Genomic DNA, 6218 nt, shown 5'->3' with positions numbered 1-6218 from the left:
CTGCTATTCCCTTGTATTCAGGTGTCTGTCATCACCAGTCCGTCACTGTCTTCAGTGCTCTTCAGCAACTTTCCAAGCATAGACGTTCCCTAGGTCAGGGCTTACAGACTCAAATCCCTCCGGAGTCCAAGCAACAGTGTGAATAGGGAGACCCACCGGGACTGAGAAATCCCAGATGAAGAGGAGTGACACGGAGGCTTAGTGCAGGGAGCCATAGGGAGGGGTAGGGCCATCGTCAACTTGAAGGGGACAAGCCCTGCCCTGTCTGAAGGGGCAGCCCCCGCTGGGCTCAGGCCGACTGTTGCTTTGCTGGAATATGGGCTTATTGCTGTTCCAAACTCTAATTTTTCAAGAGAAGGCAGAAATCTGGCTTTTTATGTGAAATCGCCAGGTATTTAAAAGTTGGCAACTAATTCATATTTTCTTCAAAATACTGTGTGGACCAACAAACCAGAAGCCAATCAAAACACATAGGGGCACCAGGACTGGCAACAGGCCTCCAGGGTGCTACCTTGGCCTGATGTTTTCATCCTGAGTTCAACCTCCCTTTGATTATTTCTCCCAAGTTCCCTACAATTTTATTATTTCCTCTTCGTTCTCTCCAGCTGTCTTCTTGGGTCTTAGAAATTGGAACCAGGAGATAGATGGACAGAAAGCAATGTTTTCCCCACACACTGAACGTAAAGCTTCATTACTGATTTACGTTGTAATCGTGAGTCAAGAAGACTTTTTCTCATCTTCTTTCTGTAGAGTTCTGTTCTAAATCAGAGCACAAAGAATAAAGTTCCAGGGTCACCCACCGAATGACAGAGCTACCCAGTGGGAATCACCCACATCATTTGTGAGCTCAAAACCCCAAGCATACGTCTAATCAGAAAATTAAAAGGCAAATGGGACAAGCACTGGGCCAGAGGAACCAAAGACTGAGCTCTCTCCTCATTTAACACAGGGATCTCCCACGAGAATGCCTTCCACGCTTGTTACTCCCAAGAGTGATGGCCTCTAAGGCCAGGGTTGGGCCTGGGTACTATGTGGTGCTGAGCCATCAACAAGGCCAATCTTACCTACGTTCACCTGCGTTTCAGGAGCCTGGAAATTAGCAGAACTCCAGCATCACTCAGCAGAAGCTTATCCTTCTGCATTAAAGTAGTAGCTGAGAGAGCTGCTGTCTTAGGTTAAGATGTTTAGCCTGCCTAAAACAGTGTGTTTCCGAGGAAGAGTACCCGTCACTCATTTATACTTCCTTTTCACCTTAGCATTGTGTACGTTTCAGACGTTGCTAAGGGATATGTGTAGAAAAGAAGTTTCTCCAGGAGTCGAGGGGGGATTTGCCGAAGAGCTTGGACACTGAGGCGCTGCAGAGCGTGCTGCGCTCACCAATATCCACGGGTTCCTTCCGCGGTTAGGAGGGTGGCGTGACGGTTGTAGCCGAGGCCGTTGCACTTCTGATTCAGGCGGTTAAGAACGTGGTGCTCATTGTACTCTTTCTCTTCCGTCCACATCAGTAGAAGTACCTGAGCCAACTCGGATCACAAAGCCACACCATGATCCCTGAGTCACTGCTTGGAGGACGGCTGTCGTGGAGCCACCCAGTTCAACAGACTTTGCACACCTGAGAAACACACTTGTATTCAGCTATTGGAATTTGAGGACTATTTGTTATCACCGCTAGCACGAATTACTATAACTAATACAAAAGAGAAATTGGAAAGGTTGGTCAAAATGTGTCCACAGTCCTTTCCACAGCCGCCGGGCTGAGCTACAGGAAGTGGAAGCTGGGGTTATTCCACCCCTGAAACTGCTGTCCCCAGGTCCCGAGGTAATGTCCACCTGTTCTTTGAGATGATGTCACCCAGATCTCCAGGTCTTGGGGACCCATCTGGAATGTGGCCCCCTCCACTGAAGAACCCACGTGGTTGCCACGGTTTTCCCTCATCGCCGGCACATTCACAGGTAAGCCCTGTGAGATTTTGCTGAGGAAAAGGCAGCTCCCTTCAAGGTTGCCTGTGCACTTAGGCGGTGAAAAGTTATCTTAATAGAAAAAGTATCTTTCCAAAGACCAGGTAGGACAGAGGAAGATTTGTGCCTGATTGCAAGAAAACCACCTTCTCTGCCATGGGTGAAGAAGGAGGGGAGAGCGGTGACTTTGCCTCTTCCGCTTGTTTTGCTAAATTGGTTTGACAGAGTTTCAGCAACAGCTTCAACTCCAGGGAAGCTACTCCAGAAGGGCAAATTTGGTTTTTAGGCTCCAGTTACAGATGCACGGCCCCTGATCATCCAGATATACAGAGAGTCCCTTACCTTGGTGAAATAGATACCATAAGGGATATAGATTAAACTGGCTTCCATCAAAAAAGGTCCATCTTCTTTGCCCCCTAAAAGAAAGAAACAAAATAAATAAATAAAAAGAAGACAAGGGCCGGGCATGATGGCTCATGCTCGTAATTCCAACACTTTGGGAGGCTGAGGCAGGAGGATCACTTGGGCCCAGGAGTTTGAGACCAGCCTGGGCAACATAGCAAGACCACATCTCCACAAAAATAAAAATAAAAACAAAAATTAGCTGGCTGTGGTGGTGCATGCCCGTAGTCTCAGCTACTCAGAAAGCTGAGGCAGGAGGAGCACGTAAGTCTAGGAATTTGACACTGCAGTGAACTTTGATTGTGCCACTGTACCTCAGCCTGGGTGACAGAGGAAGACACTGTCTCTCAAAAAAAGTTTGTTTTGTTTTTTCAAAGACAAGGAAGGAGCAAAGGAGGAGAAAGAAGAGATGAAGGCCCCTCCTTATTTGACACAAATGCAGTTAACCGTTGAGCATTGTGAGAGTTATGAGTGATTATCCCTTGAGCCATCAAAAATCACACAGAACTTTCAACTCCTTAAAAACCTAACTACTAATAACCTACCGTTGACTGGAAACTGAGAAGATAAACAGTTGATTGACACATATTTTGTATGTCGTATGTATTATATACTGTATTCTTACAATAAAGTAAACTAGAGAAAATAAATGTTACTAAGAAAATCATAAGGAAGAGAAAATACATTTACTATTCTTTAAGTGGAAGCAGACCATCCTAAAGACCTCATTGTCTTCATGTGGAGTTGGAGTAGGATGAGGAGGACGAGGAGGAGGAGGAGGGGTTGGTCTTGCTGTCTCCAGGGGCAAGGATGGAAGGAAAACCAGGTACAAGTGGACTCGCGCAGTTGAAACCAGTGTCGCTCAAGAGCCAGCTGCGTGTTTCACGATCCCGGGATCCGGGTTCCATTATCTGGAAAGAGTCCTAGTACTTCTGAGTGCCATTGTCCCTTGCTCAGGCAGCATTTGTGGATTCATTTCTTATCCTCAGCATGATGATGTTAGGTGCTCTGTGGTTTGACCCTTCAGCTCACCCATTCGGGGGGAAGAACTTTCCTCTCTGCTCATTTAGCTCAGGCGGGTAGGAAACTAACATCAGTCTTTTTCAGATGGTCACTGCCCCAGGCCAGAACGAACAGGACCAGGGACTCTCTGGGGGTCTGACAGGAACCATGGCTGTGGCTGAGGAAGCACTCTGGTATATATCACGAGCAGCGTGTGCCCTGACTCGTGAGGCTGCCGCAGATTCAATGCATAAAAGGAGAATCCAGTTGGCTCCATTGTGGTAACACGCCTACCGCTTGGCCAGCGAGAGCAGGGCGCCTTGACTGACAGTCTACCATGCGGGTGAGCTAATTCCCTGGAATGCACAGGACGGGGATGAGGTCACTTCCTGGAAAGGAAATGGGGTGCTATTAGCATGAACGGGGAGCAGCAAAAACAACAACTGTCCATTCTACCTCCTTTCTAAGTTCATAGATCTGATTTTAGCCCAAGACTCCTGAAGACTGATGCTTTCATTCAAAGGCTTGGTATCCATGGAAAGGCGTAAAAGCACGCCCTGGTCGGGCGCTAAAGAGAGCGCACCACTCCATGCGGCGTCCCGACACTGGAAACTGATGACGGACCTGGATGCTTATTTCCTCCTGTGAAATTGTTCCTCTCCTATTGCAGAAATGAGGAAGGAGGGGCGAAGATGGGAAAACTGCCCAACATCATCCGCTAAGCAGAAACCTGCCATGCACCCGAGATCTCTGTCTTAAGGCTCAACCTCCCAACTCCAGGCATCTCTCTCAGTCACCGTCCCCTGCTGACAGGAGGGCCCTGGGGGCTGAGGGCCTCACTACCACTGGAGCCATTTCTGAAAGCACACATCCTCCTGGGGTAGGGGCATGGGGCGTGGCTGTAGGCTTGACTTGAGGCTGACTGTTCCTGTCAGGGCTGGGGAGGGAGGGGACTAGGAAGGGGGTTGGGAACGGGAAGGAACCCAGCCTAACAGATTTCAAAGGTGACAATATTTTCCTGAAAATATAGTGTCTGTATGTAGTAGGTTTCGATATAACTAACCTTCTGTCTTGAGTTGGAGCTGGGAATGGATTTTTTTTTTTTTTTTTTTTTTTTTACAGGAAAAGGAAATGCATGGGTGTGGAGCTGCCAGCAGCAAAAGGGAAGTTCCCAGGCAACTTGTCATGGTGCAATTTATAGACCCAAGTCTCAGAAGGGCTGTGGCGGGCCGAGGAGAGGGTGTGATTTGCTGACGGTGGAGCCTGGCACCTGGCACCCGTCCACGCCGCTGAGCTCAGCGTGCACGTGTGTCGCCGGGACACGACCGCATCTGGGCCATGGAAGTGAGAAGGGCAGGAGGCAAATGTACTCATCCAGAGGGAACATAAAAACGGAACCCAGAAAGCAACAGAGAGGGATTGTGGGGAAGGGGAGCTGGCTCCAGGGTGAGGGGCCTCCCACGACCTCTGCGAGATCCGACTTGCCGCAGCTCATTGAACCTGCCCTCCGCTCCTGAAACACACAGAGCCTGGATGCTGGCAAGGTCTTCCTCCCCAAGAGAAGACCGTCCCGTTGGCTGTCAGGCCGGCTCTTCTGGGAAGTGGACAAATGGACCTCAAGGGACAGAATCAAATCACTGGACCCCCACCCTGTCCCTGAGGCTTTCCCCAGAGCCACAGAGACCAGAGGCAGCGGCTGGGAGACTCTGCGAGAGCCCGTCAGGCAGCAAGGCCTGACGGTCCCCACGGAGTCCCAGGGGCGAGGGCCGCAGCCGTGTTTACAGAGCCTGGGGGCCCTGCCAGAGCTAACATGCCACACGCTTGGCCCATCTGGGCAGGCTGGAAAAAGTCAACCATTTTCCTCTGGATCCCGATGGCTGTGGCTCAAAACATTCCACACAGCTATATTTGCTTCCCTCCCCTCACATCCCTTCAGAAAGCCCACACATCTGTATACACACTTGAAAATAAATACGCATAAACGCAGAATCCACCCTGAAGGTGGGGGCAGGACAGGCCTCGGGGGCTCCTCTCTGCACGGACCCTGCCTGAAGCTGCTCTCCTGCCCTAGGACAGCCCACCCGGGGCAGGCTCCATCTGCAGCATTTTCGAGAAGTGGGAGAACTCTTCCGAACGTGTTACCTGGCTCTGTGGCTCCCCAGTCAACACAAATACAGTTCTGAGGTCTGCAGTTCAAATTTGCTTCCCCTACAAACTTCTGAGCTGGGTTCAGATGGCAAAAAGGCCCAAGTCTCTTTTCAAGTCCGTTGGAAACCCTCCAAGCCAAGACCCATTCCCATACACCAACTTTACCAAAGATTTTCCTTCTCACTAAGACAACAAAAGATAAAGCCTCCGCTCTGCTCTTTTTGAGCTTCTTCTTGTCCATTTTTCAAACTCGGCCTCGTTGTCTTGATCCTCTTGAGTGGCAAGGATGGAAAGTGCCACCTGATTTCCAGAAGCCTGGGGGGGCACAGTGGTCCTGTCCTCTTAGCACGCTGTAGGCTCTAGGACTGCATGTGGGGCAAGGAAAGGCAGTTGGAGTTTGAAGCCAGGGTAATTCAGGATGCCACTGAACAACAGCCGCCACAGAGAAAGCAGAGAGCCATGCACACACACTCACCAGGGGCCAGCAAAGGGCGGTGCCATCTGCAGCTGCACTGTTGACCGTCACAAAGCTGCTTCTCCCACTTGGGTGTCTACCAAATGGCCACGATATCAGTTGCTATGGTAATGGGCACCCTAGTGAGTGTGCCAGGAGCCAGCCTTTTGCTCCTAAAACCTCAGCCTCCACTGGGCAACTGGCTGGGCCCTCGTCCGACAGGCAGACACCTTTCTCCTGTCAAGGGGCAGCT

The 6218-nt window shown here is 50.2% G+C and overlaps 1 long non-coding RNA gene across 1 annotated transcript; it reads left to right on the top strand.

The window, feature by feature from the left end:
- The first annotated feature begins 356 nt into the window (after window positions 1-356).
- LOC110741475 lies at window positions 357-5360 on the top strand. The gene is made up of 2 exons (XR_002517715.2): window positions 357-1953; window positions 4486-5360. It is a non-coding gene; the product is annotated as an uncharacterized LOC110741475 (long non-coding RNA).
- The last annotated feature ends 858 nt before the right edge of the window (window positions 5361-6218 follow it).

Source organism: Papio anubis, chromosome 13 (assembly GCF_008728515.1).
Source record: "Papio anubis isolate 15944 chromosome 13, Panubis1.0, whole genome shotgun sequence".
NCBI lineage: Eukaryota > Metazoa > Chordata > Mammalia > Primates > Cercopithecidae > Papio > Papio anubis.
The sequence above is the reverse complement of the archived record's forward strand: the minus strand, read 5'-3'. Positions and strand labels throughout refer to the sequence as shown.